The sequence below is a fragment of the Sceloporus undulatus genome, chromosome 5 (assembly GCF_019175285.1).
Source record: "Sceloporus undulatus isolate JIND9_A2432 ecotype Alabama chromosome 5, SceUnd_v1.1, whole genome shotgun sequence".
NCBI lineage: Eukaryota > Metazoa > Chordata > Lepidosauria > Squamata > Phrynosomatidae > Sceloporus > Sceloporus undulatus.
This window is the reverse complement of record NC_056526.1, coordinates 161,620,200-161,642,596: the sequence shown is the minus strand read 5'-3', so window position 1 is coordinate 161,642,596 and position 22,397 is coordinate 161,620,200. Positions and strand designations below refer to the sequence as shown.

Below are 22,397 nucleotides of genomic sequence, written 5' to 3'. Positions count from 1 at the left end.
TAATAATAATAATAATAATAATAATAATAATAATAATAATAATAATAATAATTATATTCCGCTATTCCATTCGATCACAGTGGTGTACAACAATTGCAATAACGATACAATACAAGATAAAAATTGCAATAGATAATTAAAACTTACAAAACAGTGCACAGTATACATAAAATCCACATTAAATCAAGCCAGCAATATACTCGAAGATTTTAATCATAAAGGGGGGGGCCACACATATCATGGAACATCAGGGAAGGCTTGATGAAACAAAAAGATCTTCAGTCTCTTTTTAAAGAGATCCAGGGAGGTGGCGGTGTGGAGCTCCTCGGGGAGTGTGTTCCAGATCCCAGGGGCCAAGATGGAAAATGCCCTTTGAGAGGTTGACCTATATCTTGTAGAAGGGATCCTTATGTAACCTGAGTTACATAAGAACCTTGTTGTGTGATACCAAAGAACTGTCCAGTATTGTGTTTACCACAAAGATGTCTCTGAAATACTGACAAGGAAGACATGCCCACCAATATCCATCTCCAACTATTGCTTCTCAGCAACTGTTTCTGCTTCTGTTCTGCTCAGTGCTTAGGCAGTCTACAATTATCTGGACTAGTAGTAGCCATTGATTATCCTCCATGAATTTATCTAATTCATCTTTCAAATCATCTGAATTATGGGCTTCAGCATCAATATAAATGGTCTCTTAAAAAGTATATTATATAGACTTCTATGAACATGATGCTTCATTTTCCCATGCTTCACTTTTCTTGGAAGTTACCTATAGTTATGGTCAGATTCCAGACGCAGGAAAGAAAATAAACAGAAAATAAGTATAAGAATGAAACAGGAGAAAACATAGAAATAAAACTTGATTTATATCAATGTCAGCAAATATATAAAAATGCAAGAGATTTTTTTAGAAGTATGCATTTCAAAAAATAATAATATAGTATTATTAAATTACTACATTTGACACAAGGGCATAATCTGAAAAACCTCCCTGGTGAGTTTCATAAAAGATATTTACTTCCACAACAAACTTTGTGTCTGGTAATGGGGTGAAGAGCACTTTTGAATTCTATGCAAGGAATTCATTATGCTGTATTGATTTATTGATATAAGAGACAGAGCTAATTTGCATGTGTAAATTAGCAGTAAGAAAATTTTCCCTTCACTGTGCTATATGGCTGATGGACTGTTTACTTAATTTCCTTCTTCAGAGCTTTAAGTTTTGCTTTCAAAGCCAAAGATGTCATTTCAGCTTTAGTTACTTGGTGTACATATTTATGTGAGTTTCACTATACAGTAGGAGTTCCTAAGGGCTTCCATTCTAGATGTATTTAGCATGCCTGACTTTTTACTGGATTGAAAATCCGAAAAAAACCCCTGCATTTTCATAATGAAGCAAAAGGCATTATATATCTAATTTTATTTTCAAGGAATCATCTCATAGTCATAATGGCTTTAGTACTTTATCTTAGTGGGAGGTGGGCAATAAAGCCTCTTCAGTATAAGATAATGCATCTGTTTTATGGCCTGTTTTTTAATAAAGCATTGGACATTTGGTCACTTTTTTCAATTCAGAATAAATGGAGTGTAACCAAGGAACATAGTCTAAATGTAATGCAATAACTTTGTAGTGCATCACTCTGTCAAATGCACAGTTTTTGGACATTTCAACAAATTTAGTTACAATAAATACAATCCAAGATAACAGTAAAGAACCAGTTTAATACCACTGCCATCAGCAGCTTCGTAGGCATATAGGCATAGAGATACAATAAGTACAAAGCGGACACTTTCTTTAAGATTGCCTTCAGATATGTGACAGAAAATCAAAAGATAGTTACAGATTTGATAAAATATTAGCAGTTAAAATTCAAGAGGAATACTTATTCAGAACCTGGGAAGGGGGTTACTTTTCATAATGACTCTTCATCCATAGCTTGAAGCCTGACTTTTGAATTGCTGAATCAACATGGGTCTTTTTATAAAACAGAAAAAAAAAAAACATGAGACACAATCCGATAAAGTCTTTGATGTACTTAGGCCTATTAATTTAAATGAACTGAGGCATATACAATCCATATTGGATGGTTTGCAACGCAATCAGATGCATGCACATCAGATGTTTTCTGATGCAGAGAGATTTCCTCAAGGAGAAATACAAGGTAATATTACCAGCCCCCCCCCCAAAAAAAAAAAGAAAGAAATTCACAGATATAGGATGGGGTACATCTGGCTTGATAACAGTGCATGTGAAAGGGATCTAAGGATGTCATAATGAGGATGGAGCAGGTCCAGAGACAACGGCATGAAGCAACAGATTCAAACTACAGGAAAAGAGATTCCACCTTAACAGTAGGAAGAACTTTGTGACAGTAAACGCTATTCGACAGTGGAAGATGAAGCTCAGAGTGTGGTGGAGTCTCCTTCTTTGGAGCATATTAGACAGAGGCTGATGGCCATCTCTTGGCGGTGTTTAGATGGTTTATTCTTGCATGGTAGGGGTTTGGACTGGGTAGCCCTTGTAAGCTGCTCAAATTTTATGATTCCATTATTTTAGACACCTTGAACATGCTACATTTTTCTTTCAGTTTAAAGGTGGGAGCCAAACCACCTGCATGAAGGTGTATGCATCTCTTCCTCTACTGTATACAGATATTACTCTGCAGAATAGATACCCCTGTATATACTAGTTTTTCTACACAGAGAGATTTAATACACAAATTGAAATCACGTAAGAATTGAGAAATTATCTCACCATGTGATAAAAAAAAATCTCTGCCACTTCCTGCATTATCTTCCCTTATATATCTCTAGGTAGCGATATATTGCAGGGATAGACAACTGCCAGAGGCTGGAATGTTCTCCCACACTTGTATTTTCACCCCATAAAAAAATGCACCAACAATGTTTTAGGCCCAAGAAAAGTCAGTTTTCCTCCTCCTCTCCTCTTGTGGTATGATATAAATGACTTTGTTCTCCTACCTCTGCAGGAAGGGAGTGCACATTAAAATTCATATGGCTCTACTCAGTGCCTGAGTATGAAACAAAATGCTTCAATACCTTTTACACTTTTAATGTTTCTGGTTGGTTTTAATGTTTTTTATTTGTTTGTTTTTTTAAATTTATTCTGCTGTACCTCACCATGGTTATTTTGACAGAAAGATGGCATATGTCTCTCATCAATAAATGTAACTCCCATAAGCTGCAGATATCATGATCAATGGCAAGGAAATATGGGAATTATAGTACCAAACATTTGGAAAGCAGCAGGTTGTTTGAATAGATAACAGTAAACCAGATAGATCAATGGTGTGATTCAATAAAATATATCTTCTGATGAATCATGAATGTTGGAGGCACAGTACCTATCATTCCTCAGTTGTTCAGCAAGCCCTCAAGCTGATTTACACAAGCAATAGCTGAGAAAACATGAAGCTGCTCAACAATGAGATTGTTAGGTGAACATCTCAGTGCTACCACATATCAGTCATTATGCCAGTGTATTGTCAATACTCTCCCCACACAGCTGTGAAGTAAGGATGCCAGTTTGTTAAGCACTGATAGATTTACATGGTCGCAACTCTAGTAAATTATACATATTCATTGACCTACTTCTGTTCTAGCTCATTAAACTGTGCTGGTTACCACTCTACTCCCCTCTGGCTAGGTGTAATTGAGTCCCTGCCTTCTGGCAAGGTGATAATGAAATTCATTGAATAAGTGACAAGTGGGTGGGAAAGAATCTATTTACACCTATCCAAAGGAGACTGGCCCAATTAACACTTTGCTTAAGGACACCTTTTTTCAACTGTTCAAACCTTAAATTTTTATTCAAATTAATGGCACTTTCTTCACATTTGTCATTGTTGACATTTGCAAGGAAGGAATGATTTGGATAAGTGAAGCTAGGCATTTAAGTCTTGGCTTTGTATTCCAAGTCTGTATGCCTGCTGTTTAAAAATCATGGAAAACTACAGCTTTTATTGATTAGAAATACTACATAAATGAATGCAGAGAAGCTGTTAATTAAGAACCTTCACCCAATCTGCATAGCAATGTGTTCATGATAAAGCCTCATGAAAATGGCCTCTTCAAATCTGCCACCCTATTTTATGGCAGAGGAATTTGGGAAATGGTTCACCAAATTTTCCAAGAAAAAAGCAATATCTTTTGACAGTTTCTCAGAGGTAACGCTCACTATTAGAAGTGGCAGAAAGACAGTTTAGTTTAGTTTATTTTCCTAAGATTATTTTCCTTCTTTTTTCTGCTTTAAGTCTCAACATCATTGGAGCATCACCATCATTATCGATCATCCACTAGCTGCTAGACCAAATATTGTTGGAATGGGAAAATGGAGAATGGCTGCCATCACAAAGAAACAGTAAATAATATTTGAAGAAAAATACTTTTCTTCTTTTAAGGCAGGGGTATGATGATGATGCAGTGCAATGAAAAAAAAGGAACAAAAAGATCTAAAAAACTCTTAGAAAAATATTTTCTGTGAAATTCAAACTAAATTAAAAGTCCTAAATTAAAATGTGAAAAAAGAAAACCTGACAAATTCCCATATGCAGTAAGGTGGATTTCACAATTTATCTTTGAAAAGTCTGGCTTTGAATCCCTGTGTATTTAACCAAGTTTGTGGTGCCCATATATTGTTTTCACCTGTTGTTTTTTTGTGATGGTTTCTCCATCTTTAACCTCTATAAGGTACAAAATGGTTCTCTCTATGTTGGAAATAGTGATAAATACTGAATTTGTTTGAGAAATTTGTTTTGTTCCTTTTCATATATTGGACCAAAGGTGCTTAGGATTGCCTTTGTGTTTTCATATCTAGCTATGTATACACACATATACTGTGAGAGTAAATGGTCAGATTTGTTCCTCTTTAATATGGTCCATCTTTCAGATTTGAACTGTGAAAATCATGTAATCATCCCAGGAATTATGTTTTTTAGAAAGAGGAGGGAGGGATTTTTTTTATAATTAGTAAAAATTATCACAGTCTGAATAAAACTGGATAACACAATTTCTTCCCTCTTTTCCACCCATTTTCATACTGCCTTTCTAATTGTTCAGGGAGGAGCAAATAACTCTTGCCAAAGATATGAACTGATAATCTACTGAAGTCAATTCCCCTTCCTTCCATTGCTTCCCTTCTCTCCTTCTCCCTCTACCATTCCTCTCTCTCCCTCTCCCTATTTCAGTTCCTGATACCTTCATAAAATTAGGCTGAGATCAGCTGCCCCTTTCAGTTACCAGATAAGAGAAAAACACAGTGGAGTTAGAATGGGCAAACACTGAAATATGGGCAGGGTTTCAGAGATGGGTGAGTAGATCTTCTTCAATATCTTAAAAACACTGTTGTACTCAAGTGTTCTGTTTAACTGCTGTCTTTATTGTCTGTTAAGAATACAGACATGGATGTCTGAACAGAAGCTGAGAATATGACCTGCTGTGATTAAACTACCTTTGCTGAAGGATACATTTATTACAACCTTCATAATATCTGAAAACTGAAGAGAAATTGACCCTTTGCCTCCCATTTCCTTTCCCATGAGCTTTCTCCCTGCAAGGCTTTTAAAGGGGTATTATTCAAAGGCATAATAACATTGTCACCAATGTCCTCTACAGTACTGGGGAGGGAGGATTTATGATTTCTCCTTATAACATGTATTTGGCTCATGCTATTGAAATAGCTGTTCAAGAAAAAAATAATCTAACGTGATAAAGGAGCTCATGACCAGACCTACAATATAACACAAGAAATAGCATACAATAACTTATCCAATGAGTAACTAATGTGTTTTAAAAGAGAGAGAGAGATCATCAGATTATGGAAAAATATTCAGGACACATAGACTACAGAATAATGGGTTTGATATACATTCTGAAGCTACAGAAAGTTTTATGTGTAGTAATTAAATACAGAAGATGAATTTGGAGATTGTTCTACACAATCTAGTGTTAATTCTATTGCATTAAATTATTTATTAGCAAGATTATATATTTTATCTCTAGACCAATTACTTGCTGCAGCTACTGGTGTAACAATAAACCCGTGATAGACAGAAAACTTCAGATATCTGTTATGTACTCTCTTTTATTCTACCTTTTATCAGTGCAGTGAGATAAAATGCATTCCACTCAGAGAGAAAGGTACCTAGTTGGGCTACACACAAACCTGAAGTTGTACCCAGTTCCTGGAAATGTTGGCAGCATGATTTAAAGACTCCAGGGTTATAAGAGTCCTCTCAATCCCTAATGAACTCTTTCATAAACTGTTTCCCTCCATATAAGGACAACTATAATTCCCAACAATACACTAAGAACTATATATATATATATATATATATATATATATATAGAGAGAGAGAGAGAGAGAGAGAGAGAGAGAGAGAGAGAGGTTGGCAGATTCATTCAAAGAAAAATGATTTGAAGATGAACCTACCATTTTAGAAAGTGAAGTAGAAATAAATCACCAGAAACAGATGACATAACACATTTTCCTTATCTACCTCTATGTGCACAGTATTTCCATACAATTCAGAATTTTCCATATGGAGAGACTCCATGGATAGAGGAGGTTCTACTCTGCAGAAAGTTTTCCTCCCTGTGTGGAAACAATAGAGAAAGGGGTAGGTCAAGTGTTCTCCATCTCTTTGCATGTTTATTCTTCTACACTGACGAATACATGAACAGTGGTGTTTTAACTGGATTGTAAGCATTTTTTAAAATTTAATACCATTTCAGCATAAAAAGGATTAAGCAAATTTGTGGGCATGCTCTGTCATCTCTGATTCAAAAGTTTTCTTTTTCTGCTATAAAATGCTGTTGCAAAAACTATTTATATTCTAAGTATAAAACTGAACTTTTAAAAGATAAGTTCACATAAATATCAAGTACCTCTGTATCCCACTATTTATAGGGAGAAACATAGGAATATAATGAGTCCGACCCTTGGTTTGTCTATTCCAGTATTGTAAACACTTAATTGCCAGCAATAGTTTTCAGGAAGGATTTTTCCCCCTAATTCTACTTAAGAGATCCCTGGTAATCTTCTGTCCATTCATTGTAATGGCCCACGATTAGTTGTTACAGGAAGAGGGACTTCTGGCTGCTGGAGTCCTGCCACCAAAGTCTTTACAGGACCCAGCCCAAGCTGCCAGAGCCCTGGAAGGATCAAGGCTAAGCCAAAAGACACAGCTGGCTCTACTCATGCAGGGCAGCTGGAGGTACAACCATTTAAGGGTTGCATTAGCTTCTCAAGCTTTGCCACAGCAATACAATCTTTTGTGCTGCATGTAGCTGCTCTGCTTGCATTTTGTCTTGATAGCCTTGCTGTGTTTAGACCTGGTCTGCTTCTTGACCCTGCCTTTGGCCCATTGGACTCTGGAATTCTGTCTTACAGTTCTTAGAGCTTGGTCTGATTCCTGACCTTACCTCCTGCCTTTGGCCCATTAAACTCTTAATTTCATGATTTCACCATCCATGGTCCCTGTTGCAGTAGCCTGCCTTGGAATCCAGGCTGCCCATGCCTTGGATCCTGACATCCATGTATAAACCAAACCAAAAATGACTTGGCTCCTAAAATCACACATGATTCAGTATGTGTACCTTATCACGCACATTTTCCCCATCGTTACAGCCATGAATCAGGGCCACATGAGGCTGAGGAAAAATGCATTTTACAGCACACTAAAGTGTCCTCAAAATGGCCCCATTCCATTACCCAGTGCCAAACCATTCCCATTCAGTGCTGAGTCGCATCCTTTGGCTTGAAAGGAAGTCTTCTGGTCGAGCCAAACAATGTGCCTCAATGCTGTATGGGAATGGCTTGGTGCCAGGTGACGGAATGGGGCCATTTTGAAGACACTTTGTTTTTTCTTAGTCTCACGTGGCCCTGAGCAGCCCCTTCCCATGCCCATAACAAGGAAACAAATGTGTGCGATAAGGTATGTATGCCATGGTCTCATGGTCCTGTCTGTCTGTCTATTGATCTGCTGATTTATGTACCTATCTATTATAAATGATATACATTACACTGTTTTAGATGTTACCCAGAAGCCTCCTTCAATGGAGGCATCTTTAAAAAATTAAGCCTTGGTTTTAGTATACACAATGGGGGTGTGAGGATTAAACATTGTATATAAAGATAATCCTACAGATTTTGATAGAAATTATTTTTCAATAAATTTCTTATGGATAGTAGCCTATTTTCAGATGAATGTAATACAAGAGAAAATTTACTATAGGTCTATGGCTATTTCATCTATAAACACCATACTAGTAGGGTCACTAAGTGAGGAGACAGTAATTGCTAGTTTTTAGGTACAGATCTGTCTCTTTTTTTTTTTTCTGAACTCATTACAGCAGTCATTTCTTTTGCTTGTCTGGTTCCACACAAAAGCAGGCAGGTTACTAAGTACTATCTCGGTAATATTCAGTCTCTCACTATAGTTGTTCCTAAAGCACTTTTAGCAAGTGTTGTGCACATGTGTAGAAAGCAGAATCTCCTTCCAAGACCTTGATCCTTATGTGGATTTGCCAAAAATGTGGCTGTATTTTTCTCTTCAAGATAATCATATGGCTCTACTAGATTTAAACATGCCCTTCTTATCTTTAGTGGGACATAAGATGAGCAGTATGAATCTTCATCATCTGCCTCATAATTTAAAAATACTACAATCAAGGCTGAAGAGGATTAAAAGCTCTTCAGTGACACTCAATGAATATATTCTTTTCTAAGACTTTTCATCTCGGGTGAATGAATGCAAAGATATTTACAATCATTCCTCAATCAATTTGAGAGAACATTCTAAAATCAGATAACATGGATGTTGATGTCAATAACAATATAGGAAAGAATTGGCTCTGTTCTGGTGTAAAGAAACTGGAGACATGTGCCAAGATATCCATTGATGGATGCTTTATTGCCAAATCATGCGCACACATATTTTGGCCTATATTGTTCTCAAATATTTCAGGGACTGTGGTATTTGCAATGTAACTTCAGAAATTACTGGAGCTAATACCAGTTACTGGACAAAAAGAAAGCATACTATTTTCTGTGCATGAAATGCTGTTTGCTGCCTAGAAATGCTATTTTATGTGCAAAAGAACTCCATTACAATTCTGTGCAGAATACATCCTAAACTGCAAATAAGCTTAGAAAACTGCATGGCTTTCAAAGATTTCCTTGCATCAGGAATAAAATTGCTAAAATAACTTGTTGCTTCCTTCAAAAATATTTACAGAATTACATCCTAAGCAGACTTATATCTCAGAGAATGAAACTCAGCAGACAATTCAAGACCAGCCATGCCTCCCATCTGATCAGAAGGTCAGTTCAGGATCAGAGGAAGAAGAGAAGGCCCTAAAAACCCCTAAAGGGGAAGCTCAGGTATGTGGCCCAGACTGTAGTGTAAGGACTTTATTACACAGCCTCCAGTGCCCAATTTACCTTTTCCAAATTTGAGTCAAATTTGAAAGTTAGGCTGATTTTATTGCATGGACATTTTCATCAAAATGGCTTCCCATTGCCTCCAGTGTTGAATTCAGGCCTTGTAACTCGCTTTGGCAAACATTTGTTCCAAATAGGAAAAAAATCTGTAGAGAGCAACAGGACCCCTGCCTGCAGACATGTTTGGTTTGATCTCTATGGACTTATTATAACTATGCTGTTTTTGTTCAACCCACTGTTGATGGATTGGAGTTTGTGAATATATTGCAATTCAGCCATTTCTCATTCCAAGCTCCCTTTATAGATTTTTTGTTTGTTTGTTTGTTTTAAGAACTGCTGTCTTGAGGTCAGAGATGGAATGACCAGGACAAATCCCTTGTATACAGATACTCCAAATTAACACAGCAAAGTTTCTGACACCTGGTTGTTTAACTTTTTAACAAACAAATTTTAAATCGCACTCTTATGTTTTTAAATGTCTATAATTCACCCTGGATTGATAGGAACAAGACCTACAGCCAGAAAATCAGAAGATGATTAAGAATGGGAAGGGAAAATATGAAAGAACTAGAAAAGATCCTAAGATGCAAATATATACAACTCAGCACATAAATTAGGACTGGTACAGACTGGCACCATGAAGATTTTCACACTTGCCTGCATCGCTGCAAAATCATCCTCCAAATTGACCTAAAAGGGGGGAAAAGCACCTGTATGTGAAAGACTGGAACGATGCTGAATAGCCATGGAAACGTGTCCCTCTTTTGCGTGCCTGAATCGTTCCTTGGGAGAGGAATTCTTCTGAACACTAATTTAGCACTCAGAGGAATTCCCCTCCCTGTGAGGCAATTTAGGCAAGTAAAGGAGGGAGGCATGTTTCCATGGCAATTCAGCAGCATGGCTGACTGCACTTGCACCAGCTTCACAGCACTGCGGTGACATGGCATTTAGATGTTGTGCTCTGCTACAGAGCCAGAAAGCCCTGGTGGGGCAGAAAAGGCCACCACAAAAAGCAGCAGCAAATTGCCACTTCTTTCTTGCAGAATGGGACTACATTGTGTGGTTGCTGCAGTATCCACCCAGCTCCTTTAGGGGCAGTGTCACATTGTTCCTTTGGGCCAATCTATTTTGGACTTTAGAATCCTAGAAGCCATTGTATTCCCTATTACCATGTATGGATGTGAGAGCTGGAAAGTTAAAGAAGATAGGAGGAAAATCAATTCATTTGAGATGTGGTACAGGAGAAGAGTGCTGAGGATTCTGTGGACAGCCAAAAACAAACAGGTTTTAGAGCAGAGCAAGCCAGAAATCTCCATGGAAGTCAAGATGACTAAACTGAGGCTGTCATACTTTGGATACATCGTGAGAAGGCACGAATCATTGGAAAAAATGCTAGGAAAGGTGAAGGGAAGTAGAAAGTGAGGAAGGCCGCATGCTTAGATGGATAGACTCTGTTAATGAGATCATAAGTATGAGTTTGCAGGAGCTGGGCAGAGCAGTGGAGGACAGAGGGTCTTGGAGATGTCTCATGAGCAGGGTTGCCATGGGTAGAGACTGATGTGAGGGTGATTAACAATGACAAATTCAACCTTGGATTAGTATTTAAGTAGAAAGGCATGATATACATAAAATAAACAAATAACAAGAATCACTTGTAGCAGTACGGTGTTTCTGGAAAAATCTTCATCACTTCCATTAATCTGGTATAAACACTGCAACTATGTTAATGAAATAAGGAGGATCCTAGGGAACATAGATGATGTCTCATTGTACTAGTTAATCAAAAAGTGCCGATAATCTTATGCCAGATCCATAGCTTAAATGTTTGTGTGTATGCATTTTATCACTGTTCATTAAAAGCATACAAACCAATGCATGTATTCTTTGAGAAACATACTATATAGTGTTCGCTGTGTTTGCTAATCAAGTGTCTAAACACAGAGCAATCAACCAGGTACTGAAGCACACAATTCTGCTTAATTCTACCACTAATCCCTTTTCAATAATCTTGAATATTTTTCTTCATTTATTCTGCTCCTGGTGTCTGGAGACCTAAAGCTCTTCAAGCAGAAAAAATTATGCACATACTACTGACATTTTCAGCAAGAAGGAAGCACTTACATATATCTATATTCATCTTTCTTCACATCAGCACAAATTCTTTTTACCTTTTTGCAGCTGCTGTCTGTAGTCATTGAGATACAATATCAAACTGTGGAGAATCAGATATGTGTTATTGTAGATGTGATTTATAAACTCTGCCAAATACATCTAAAATGTTGACAGAGCCTCCCAAATATATATGTCTCTTACAAGTGTGTGTTTTCTTTCACTTCAAAAATGTCTCTAAATAAGAGCATTTGTGATTAGCATGTGACAGGAATCATGCATCAAGGATTCACAAATATCTAACGTAGTCACCCAAAAAGGGGGGATTTAAACAGTATCTCTAAATTTTCTGTGGTACATTTTTTCATATTTGAGAAAAATCAATTTAGACACACAATAAAGTTTGTCATTAAAAAAACCCTTCCTTTTGAACGAACATCTTCCTTTACACACCCCAAAAACTGGTTTTATGCAGTGTGTGTGTATTAAATAATTGTAGTGCAGACTTCTTTTAATACATCCTGAAAATCAATACACATACTGCATCTCTCAAAATTTTGTCCCATAAAGACAGCTGTTGAAATTCTTACAACTTTACTGAGCAAATGGAACTGATATTATGTTTCATTTAACCACCAGAGTAGTAAGCATTAGACTTATTAAAGCATAAATTTGCAAAGCTTTCTTGGAGCAGGGGAAGGAGGATACTGGTGTGGCAGAACATCCATTTTTCACCAGGGAGAAACGTAGCAGTTCTTTGGGAAAGCAGTGCCCATATCTCAATATCCATGGAGTTTATGGCCACTATACTGCATCTACTGTACCCTAGCTCGGAAAAGTTACTTTTTGGGACCACAACTCCCCAAATTTTTCAGCCAACATGAAAAACAGACAATTGGGGGTACCAAGAGTTATAGCCTGAAAAGTGACTTTATCTGCACTGTACGTTTCTTATATATTTCCAGAGTCCTTGTGAGAGGTCAGTATTTGTCCCTCTTACTACAGCATTGTAGTGAGGCTGTAGGAGATTACACTCTGATTCATTTCTTTTATATCATCATCATCATGTATTTATACCATATATTTCTCCCAAAACTGGAACTCAAGATAACTGAGTTATCTGGCTAGTAAATGGCCACATTGGTGAGGTACAGCAGCTTAAAAGATTGATTTGGGGGTTGAAGGAGATGTGCTATATTTCTGTCTGTGCATAACATTATGATACATGTCCCATTTCAGGAACTCAGCTGCAATTTTATCCAAAACATTTGTGAGTTGAACTCTGCAAGAGAGGTGGGTCTTTGGAGACTACAAACGTCTGAAGGAAGTTTATCTTCTCGGGGGATGAGCAAACAGAAGAAAAACTGGGTCATTCCTGGATTTTCCTAATTCGATTGGAACCCCTGCTTTCAGGATGGTCTGCTCCCAAGGTGATCTGAACACCCACAAGCAGTCCACACCATGTGGCATCAAGCCACACCACTCGTTTATTTTTATTGCCTCCTATCATGCATGCACAACATTTCATGAACACACTGTGACTTCCAATTACCTTCCTTGTCCTACCCAGCTGTCATCCCTTTGGATACCATGTATGACTGGTCATACATCTGGATGAGTGATACACCACCCTTACAGTGCATCAATGCACCCAGTGACACACTGGCAAGGCAAAATCATGGATGTCCCCTTTCCCCAATTACTCCATGCCCCCCTGATGGACAGGCCAGTTTGTGTATGTTTCTATGACATCCATTGCATTATTTGAGACCTGCCATGTTTGTCATAATTTTGCTTCATGGGGAGGGGGGTGATGGCTCGTTGGTGCAATGGTGCATCTGGACATTTGTGCACCCGTACACTCAACAGAAGGAAAACACTGTATGGTGATCAATGGTGGCAATGGCTGCAACTCCCTGGGACCGGGGTGCATGATCCAGACCACTTCTATACACCGCCTGGGCTCCCTGAATTCCTACACTCACAGTGTGTTGTTTATATACAGGTGCGATAATGGACACATTCTGCTTTAGAGCAAAGCAAAAGGACTTTGTCTTGCTCTGGTTTGGAGTGTGGCTTCATCCCAGTTTTACTCCAGATGTGCATCATATAAACAGCTGAGGCTCAAAGTTAGGAGAAACTGCTACTTTTTTGCCAGTGTGGAAAGGCCTTCAGTCTCTTCTAGAATTAGTTCTTTTTTGAGTGGTGACACCGATAATGTGGAATTCCCTCACTAGGAAATTATCCAGACTTGTTCTTGTGCAACATTTAAGTAAAAATATTTTTAGGAGACAAGCTTTTTTATGATTTGTTCCACTGTAACTTCTTAGCACTGGCATTGGTATCCATCATCATGCTAGCGCTTTCCATTTGTATTTTTGAATGAATTGTTCTTCCAAGATGTTTTATGATCTGTTTTAATGTAGGCTGTTCTAAGGGCCCCTGTGACCAAAAAGCAACCTATAAATTTATACAGCAAAGAAAGCCAAGCTCATAAGTGGCAAATTTATACAAAATGAACTGTATCTGTATAAATCTGCAGTATACCTTCTCCAGCTTCTTACCAGTAACTGAAATTATTTTTTGTGTGTGTGCTTTGTTTTTTAATAGTGAAATGGTGTAGTATAAATTTCCATCTGACTCTGGGGTAAGTTCTAAAGCATGAAATGTATCATTTATGAGCCATGTGCTAACAGCTGTAAAATATTCCAGGGTGCATTCTAAAATTATTGGTGCTCTTCTGATGTGATTAATGTATTGGAATATAGCCAGTGTTCAAATATGGCTGCCTGCTGATCTTTCACGTGTTGTGATGTATTGTTACATTTAGGAGAGATGGCTATGATTAAGGTTTCACAAATTTTATATCAAGAGGGAAGAAGACATAGAAATTCTCATGTTTATTAACATTCAATCCACTTTACAGTTTCATCGGCTTAAGTCACCCCTTCCAAAGTGAGCATGGCTTGCTCTGGATTGTCTCTTAAACAATCATAAGGCTGCACTTCTAGATTAGTTCCCCCCCCCCCCCATGGTCAGTGGTGTCACTAAGAGAGTGCAAGGAGTGCAGGCCACATCAGATGACATGATCAGAGGGTAGTGACATCTGGTACTGTGTTTCCTTGCCATCCATTTCAAGACCCCCCAGTTGTACTAGGCTGTTGGCTAGATGCCTTCTCTGCTAGCAATCCACTGTGGGTGCTGGTGGAGGTGAGCTGGTGCTGCTGCTGCTGTTGTTGCTCAGCAGCCCCTGTCAAGTCTAGCAGGGCTGCTGGCTAAGCCAAGAAAGGTAGGCACTGGTGGTGACAATTGCAGCCACAGACTCCTCTCCTTCTCCAGAAGGAAGAACAGGGCAGGACAGTGGGAGGGAGGGGTCTCATGCTAATAATTCACGTTCAGGATTTGTTGATGAGATAAGTTCTCTTCTGTATGTAGAATGATGGGTCAGAATTAGCATGTACTTTACCTCTGGCAAAAAAAAAAAAAATGTCTTGGACTGGCCTTACTCATAGCAGCTGTAAGTACAAACTACAGAAAAAGATTCCCACATAAGTTGCATTTAATACACAATACAAATATTTCATCTTCTATCAAGGTGATCTAGCCTGTGTAGATGAGTTGATTCCCAAAGTACATGGTTTATGATAATTTCAGGATTTTTAATGGAAAAGTTATTAAAGGAAAAGACATGTCATAATGCTGATGTTGCAGGGGGGTTAATCAATAAATTTAAATCCCCATATCAAAATTTGTTGATGTTCTAGATCCATTCATAAAGTATGCCACCTTTCAAAGGAAAGGGAAGCTATAGCAGAATCATGACTGTAAAACAGATGGATGGATATTGTTGGAGAGGTGAAATGCATCAGCACAAAGCACAGGTTATCAATTTCACAAGCAGATCTATATAGATGGTTACCATGCATCAGTTCTGGTGACAGAAAATAATTCAACCAAATGTTGAAATCTATGACAATGTGCATCCCATGCACTGATAATGTTCCAAAAGAGAATTAATTAATCTAAATCCATTCTTAACCTGCAGCACCCCATTGATTCTATCAATAGATGACATTCATTTCATAAAAAAAGAGAGCTCCTCAAGTGTTAGTTTCTCCTTAAGAGCAGGATGTGTTCAGATTTTGTTAGAAGAATAATTAAACCTGGCCTTCCATTTCTATCCTCTCCACTGTTAGAACAAAACAGGTCCTATCACTGTATAACCCAATGCATGGGGAAGCTTGCCTGTTATCAACTCCAAGTGCATGAGTATGTGTGGGAGGACATGTACACATCACATATGTATGTCAGAGTTTGAAAAAAAACTCTCTTTGGAACATCAGTGTTCAGTTGGGCAGATAGATACTGGGGTATGTAGTCCAAGAAAATCATTTTTATTTATTCTCCTATGGATTCCTAGATTTGAGATTAGAAAAACTCAGTGTTATTTATTTATTTAAGAGAAAGAAACAGAAAGAGACAACCTCCTGGTGTCTAGTAAGGGTAGGAAAAGAGACCCACTCAACCTTCATCTGCCCCATTTCCACTGGTGAGGGAGGCCAGGACCCTGACTGGTCCAGTCCAGCAGTAGCAGAAGGTAACAGGAAAGTGTCTTACTGTGAGTCTCACCAGACCAACACCTTGACTTTCTCTGCTCATTTCCATTTGGGCTGGGTGGGGCAGTGGGCCCTAACTGGCTCTGAATGCAAAGCTTGCTTCTGTAGAAAGTGCTTGAAAACTCTATATGGCCCACCTGGCAAGGCAGGACTAGCCATGACTTTGGGGAACATTCTTTCAGAGTTATGGGTAAAATATGTTTTTGTTTTGACTTTCATATTTCTTTTTTAATTAGGCCTTAATGTGAATTATTAGTTCAATCTCTGAGCATACATTTATTACAGTGAGATGCTTATTGTATGGTAATTTAAGTCTTAAATTCCCATTGTTTTTGAATTATCTAGAAATGTTGCTGTTTTATACTATGTAACTATTTTCTGATAATACCACAAAGTTGATTTGCACATGGTTTCGCTATGGAAAAGCAGCATACACATAAAGATGTTGCTGAGTATAAGAACAGTTGAATTATATACAAACAGCTACCCAAATTTGGAATCCCTATATGATTTACTACACCGGTAAGCAGTATAGAAATGTACTCGCTATTGCTATTAAAAGCTGCACCTGTTGAGCACATATATCTCTGGCAGCTGTTAAGAGCATAAGACTCTTGGGGGGGGGGGGGGGGAAGGAAATGAAAGGATCATGAAGCAAAACAAATGTGCATCTCTACTTCACACAGAAGAAGAAATCCAACCTTCTGTTTTCTTCTGGCAAAACAGTTTTTACACCAATGGCTGTATCTTTCCACAGTTGTGGCATTTCCTGCTCCTGTGAGTGGATAGGAATGGGACATTTTCAGTCAGATAATTACAGTGTTTTACTCAGGAAATGAAAATCTAGGAAGAAATGGAGTGACATTTATGGTGAGAAGAGATATAGCAAAAGCAGTCACAGTCTGACTAATGTCAATAAGACTTCAAGCGAAAACCCATCAATGTAACCTTAATCCAAGTTTATGCTCCAGCAGCAGAGACAGAAGAAATGCCATGCTGAAGTCCAGGTGGAAATTAATCACACGCTAAAACAAGACTTCTTGTTAATAATAGGTGATTGCAATGCAAAAATAGGAAACAGAGCAAAATAAAAAATATGGGAAAATTTAGCCTCGGATCAAGATATAAAGCAGGAGGCTGACTAGTTGAATTTTGTGAGGACATCAATTTGTTCATTGAATGAAATTGCACAAAATCCAAATCTGGTTGTCAGGATTTTGAGTGCTAGATTATGACAATCCAAAGAGAGATAAAGAAAGATGGAGAGGAAAGTAAGGAGCATAAAAAAATAAATAAAGATGGGAAGTAAAGTGAGCAAATACAAAAGATGAAAAAGAACTGGCATGACAGAGAAGAAAGTAGAGAAATAGAGAATAGAAATCCCATTGGTATGATGGGGAGAAATGATTTTGTACCAAAATGTAGATGATACAGACAGAAACAATACAAGATAAAGAGGCAGAGAGATACCAGCATAAAAGAAAAAGTGTTTCTGGAATGGAAAGAGATTGTTTTGGGGTGCAACCTCATTCTATTTATGTAGTTGCTACTTAGTCCATATAACAGAAATGGTGTGTTGCGCCATATTTATTGCTTTGATGCACTCCCCCAACTGAGGCGGAATGCTTACTACTACTACTACTACTACTATTACTACTATATTTATTTGTATTCTGCTCTTTTCCCAGAACTGGGACACAGAGTGACTTCATAACATTAAAAGAACAATACAAATAAAAACATAGAAAAGAGGTACATTAAAGGGAATTAAATTATTACAATGTAAAAATAGATAGCTATTAAAATAATAAAATACATTTTAAAAAGATAAAACTGTATAAAACACTTTAAAATGAAACAACATCCCAAGCCGGTCCTTTACAAGCATTCTGTTTTAAAAACCTGTCTGAACTTTTAACCTGCCAGGCGAAGGCCAACAAGGAGACGGCTATTCTGCTCTCCCTGGGAAAGGAGTTCCAGAGTCTAGGGGCAGCCACCGAGAAGGGCCTCTCTCATGTCCCCACCAATTGCGCTTGTGATGATGGTGGGACAGAGAGAAGGACTTCTACAGAGTATCTCAGAGCCCAGGCCAGTTCATACTGGGAGATAGAGTCTGCGAAATAGCATGATCCTGAGCCATATAGGCCTTACAGTATTTACATTATAACCAGCACTTTGAATTGTGCCAGAAACAAACTGGCAGCCAACTGAGCTGTTTCAACAGGGACATTGTGTGATCTCTGTAACCTGTCCCAGTTGACAGCCTGGGTGCTGCTCTTTGGACCAGCTTAAGTTTCCAAACACTCTTCAAAGGCAGCACCATGTAGAGCCCATTACAGTAGTCCAAATGGGATGTTACCAAGGCATATACCGGTGAATGAGCAAAACGTTTAGGGGAGATGGACACTCGGCAATTTTATTTAAACAGTGTGTTGCACTCAAATGCAATGAATGTATTTTAAAAAATGTTAAAATACAAAGCTAGCGATCTATAAAAAGTAATTTAAGCCTGTGGGCCACGCCCTACAGACATAAACGTAAAATGAACAATCAGTACTGGTCCAGAAAACTGCAAATCCCATGGGAACATATACAGGGCAAGAAATATCAGTTCATTTGTGCCTCACAAAATGAGATAAAAGGGTATACAACCGAGTGTCCATCTCCCCTAAACTTTTTGCTCATTCACCTGCTTGTGTTTGTTTAGGGATTCACCTCCCAGCTTTTTTCCTTTACCAAGGCATATACCACCAAGGTCAGAACCGGCATCTCAAGGAATAGGCACAGCTGGCACACAAATTTTAAATGTGCAAAAGCAGTCATGGTCATTGCAGAGACCTGGGCCTCCAGATTCAAATTTAGTCATGGATCTTCTCTTAGACCTCAGTTATATCACTCCTGTATTTTCATGTTCCTAATCCTAGTGCCTTCAGGAACTTGATTGGGAAAGGAACTGGAACATCATGTACTTTATCCTGGATGTTTTTATAATTTTTAAGTTTGGTTTTGCACTTCTGTAGTCTTTGTTCTTCCAAATAATGAACTTCATGTTTTTAGGAGAACTGAAAAGTAATGTAATATTTCCAAGTATGCTTTTTTGAAATGCAGGTGACATTTCTTTAAAAACAACACAAATACAAAACAAACAAAGCCACCACCAGCTCATGTAGCAGGTGATTTACTTTGGATGGAAAGTAGAAGAAAAATGTTTTCATAAAAGAACCAATCTTAAGGTAACAGCAATGTCTACGAATAGGGTGGCATAGTACATAAATCTTTACAACTCACTTTTTCTTATATCTTGTGGTGGGGAAAAATCCATTAAAATCATAGGTCCCGTATGATATGAAATTATTCTGTATGAAAGCTTGAGTTTTGAACAGCACAGCTCTTTATAACATGTACTTCAAAGTTTTAATCTAAATTCAGATTCAGTGTTGCATAAATTATTGCTTTAGAACTGTCTCTTGCACTATTCTTCTTCCTTTTTTAAATAGCCATTTTAAAAAGTCTCCCTTTTAATTCATTCACATAAGTAACGATGATTATGATGTTAGACTTTTTACATGCCTTGTGCAGCCAAGATTTTAAATATTATCTTATTTTTAAAAAATAAAATTGTAAATTTATATTGTTTTGGATTTTATTTCTGTGGTCAGGATACAGCAGTGTAGTACGGCAAGTAAGTAAACACTAGATATGTACATATTAGAATGGCCTTATTCATTTGGATAAAATAAATTTAATGTTGAATGTCACTGAAGTGTATCCGATTTATGCCTGCTACTTGTGGATTATCAAATAAATAAGGTCATTATCCTGTTTTGAAACACAGTCATATTGCTACAGTGTGTGCACTAATGCTATAATCTTCCACAGGATTTATTTGCTCCAATTTCATTCAAATAAAAGGGACCAGACCATCCTAATTCGGTGCAGGATTGCAGTTTAAGATTCCATAACACATTCTGGATTTATATTCTTCAATCTTTTCAAAAACTTACTTGTAGTTTTGTAGAACAAATACAAACAGCCATTTCCCATTTTTGGAAGTTATATATCTCAAGGATTAATGTTATTACTTGGCCTGGGTTGCCATTAGCATGTGTGGTTGTATGCTAAGGGCTTTCTGGTGCTTTGATCAAAAACTGAAGACTGCCTTAGAAGAATATAAACTTAACAGAGTGCCAAAAGCTTAATTCTTCTGTAGTAAATAATCTGTATGTCTGCGATAGTAAGCAAGACAGGTAATCCCCTTTCTGGTTGTTCAGAGGCAACTTTCCAACTTGAAGAGTTGGAATCCTTTTAGCAGCTATCAAACCAAAACATTTTCCTTGATTCCATGCAAGGTCTTGATGCTGTAGTATTAAAAAGAATCCAGGAACATGAAGCCCCTAAACAGGAAGTTTGACCAGCATGGATAGAAATATTTGTGGGACTGTGTGTTTAGATCAGCTACCAGACTCATACTCTGTCATCTTGTATTTTAGAATACTAATTTTTCTTTTGAAATAATAGATGGACAAGGTGGACTGTGGCTCCTGTCTGCGGGAACAGAAGAAACATTGAAGGGACTTCATCAGTGGCATGTCCTCCACAGAGAAGCTCACTTTTCACTATGGTACAATAGTTTGCATCCAATAATAATAATAATAATAATAATAATAATAATAATGATTTATTTATATCCCACCCAATCACATAGAATCTGGGCGGGTTACAGCAATAAAAAGTATAATATAATTCAATACAAATCAATGAAAATAAAAATAAAAAAATGCATTACAATTCAAATAAAATGTATAATTAATCCTTTCCCCAGCCCCCAACACAACTCCAAACAAAGTAATATTAAATAAATTCAAATTACAAACGTAACATAGTACTAAGATAAAGAAAGAAAGAAAGAAAGAAAGAAAGAAAGAATATAAATAATACAAAATACAGTACAAGGCATAACGACATATAGTCAACTAACAATAATCGACTCTACTCTAGGGAGAAAAAATGTTAACAAGTACATAAAATACATAAACAATTTGCATAAGCAAATGCATAATAATACATAACCTATACAAACTAAAATTCCATCCCTCATCCCTTAGCTAAAATACAATAATTAAACATTAAACATTAAAAATAAAAAATAGAGTTTTTTTTCCTCTCTCTCAGTATGGATTCTAGGAGACTCGAGGCCTCAGCTTCTCTTGCCTTCTCAGTCTCTTCTGCTTGCAGGTTTTATAGCAGAGCAGAAGGGTGGAGCTGGTGGTAAATACTGGTTTCAGAGCCTTCTGGCTTCAGCTTCTCTTTTGATTTTATTTAGAATTTTTGATATCCTCAAAACAGTTGTAATATAGACTTATATATTTGTAACTGTTTGCTATTCACATTTATGATCATGGCACCATTACCATGACTGCAAATACCCCTGCCCCCCAACTCACCTTAAAATCCAGGCAGCCATAATGAGAGATGGAGTTCTGAAGAACTGGGAAATGGAGAGTGAAGGATGATTTGCCCAGCAAGCAAGACAGTGCAATGAGTAGTTGTAGCAGGGACCTGCTTATGTGAATCATAGAATCGTAGCGTTGGAAGAGACCACAAGGGCCATCAAGTCCAACCCCCTCTGCCATGCAGGAACCCTCAATCAAAGCATACAGCAGTTTACCGATGGGAAGGGACTGGACACATCATCCTTTACTGCCCCACTCACCTGAGCCACAAAACTCTATTCTTTGATACAGCTGTATGGATTTTAAGATGGCTTTGGAGGTTGGATTGGGAGATAGCACAGCCATTAATTACACTGTAGCTAGTTATATGATGCATGATCTTGACCTTTATTTATTTACTTATTTTTATGACAATATTTCATACGATGGTATCTCAGGAAAACCCATAAAAATCAATTTAACCAGTTTGAAACAATATAAAATTTAAAACAATAAAAAACCTATTAGTTAAAAATATATTGATTAACGATTTCAAAACAGCTGATACACACACACATATATAAAAGCTGGACTGGGGCCATGGCATGTGATTCTCGCAGCCCCAAACTGGTAATCAAAGGGGCGGCATCAAAGGGCCTTTAGAGCCAACTGTTTCAACCCAAAGTTAGATCTCATACACTCAAACTTTGCATTTAACTATAAGGTGTACATCTATTTTCCACATTTACTGCTGTCAAGAACAGTTTAGAAAAG

General features: G+C 37.5%; 1 long non-coding RNA gene across 1 annotated transcript; it reads right to left on the bottom strand.

Annotated features, from left to right (window-relative positions):
• Positions 1 to 282: 282 nt before the first annotated feature.
• LOC121930409 lies at positions 283 to 6,616 on the bottom strand. The gene is made up of 3 exons (XR_006103933.1): positions 6,522 to 6,616; positions 1,898 to 1,978; positions 283 to 772 (listed from the first exon to the last, which is right to left on the bottom strand). It is a non-coding gene; the product is annotated as an uncharacterized LOC121930409 (long non-coding RNA).
• Between the last annotated feature and the right edge of the window lie 15,781 nt (positions 6,617 to 22,397).